Raw genomic sequence first — 1,182 nt, forward strand, 5'->3', positions numbered from 1 at the left:
AGGCTTTTGGAAATCGAAAATGGATGGCTGACGAGCCGAGGACGGGGGAACAGGCGGCACATTCGTTGAAGTGTCCACTTGCTGAAAATCAAAAATCGATGCCTGACGAGCCGAGGCTGGTGCAGGGATGTCAGGCTTTTGGAAATCGAAAATGGATGGCTGACGAGCCGAGGACGGGGGAACAGGCGGCACATTCGTTGAAGTGTCCACTTGCTGAAAATCAAAAATGGATGCCTGACGAGCCGAGGCTGGTGGAGATCTGCCAGGCTTCTGGAAATCGAAAATCGATGGCTGATGAGCCGAGGACGGGGAAACAGGCGGCACATTCGTTGAAGTGCCCACGTGCTGAAAATCGAACATTGATGCTTGATGAGCCGAGGTCGGGGCAAAAGCTGAAGTACCGACTTTCTTAAACTCGAAAATGGATTGGTGAGCCGAGGCTGGGGTGAATGGGTTGGAACTTAGAGCAGGGGTAGGTTCTTTGAAATCGAAAATGGATCTGTGAGGAGCCGAGGATGGGACATCCACTTCCATCACTAGTTCGGATTCTTGGCTCTGTCCTATCGGCCACCCAGAATTTAGGTTTGGCTAGTTTTCTGTCACTGACTGGAACTCACCACTTGGTTGAAGAGGGGGTAGAGCCTCGGCCGTTCCTAAGATATGGTTAGAACTGCTCAGCCGACAAGAGTACATAAAACTTACCATCCTTCATTTCTTGGTCTTTCATCACAGCTTCTGTTTATCTACATTAAGTAGACAATCCTTGGTGTGGAGTAGGGACAATACCTGGATTTGTTAAAGACATATCAGTCAGAGAGTAGATAGCTTTTCCTGGGATTGCACTGTGTGGTTGGTGATGAAGACGCATTGTTTTTCAACGGTGGGAAAGCAAGCCACTGCAGATCGGCCATGGAACATTCTGCGGATCTCGGTTGAACATTGTACGGATCTCGGTTGAAGTAACGCCACCACGTGACCGCGTTTACAACTTTGTAATTTCACATTCACCATTGTCCCATTCCGACGCGCACATTCACCACCCTTGATCGTCCCATTCCCACTTACCATGTCCACTGCTGAACTTGCTCAAGCTGCTCAACAGGCCCATACCCTCACTCCCGGGTTCTTGGAGGATGTTAGGGTGGCCACCTCCACACTTTTGAACTTTTACAACCGTCACAG

Source organism: Laccaria bicolor, genomic scaffold (assembly GCF_000143565.1).
Source record: "Laccaria bicolor S238N-H82 LACBIscaffold_77 genomic scaffold, whole genome shotgun sequence".
Taxonomy (NCBI): Eukaryota; Fungi; Basidiomycota; class Agaricomycetes; order Agaricales; family Hydnangiaceae; genus Laccaria; species Laccaria bicolor.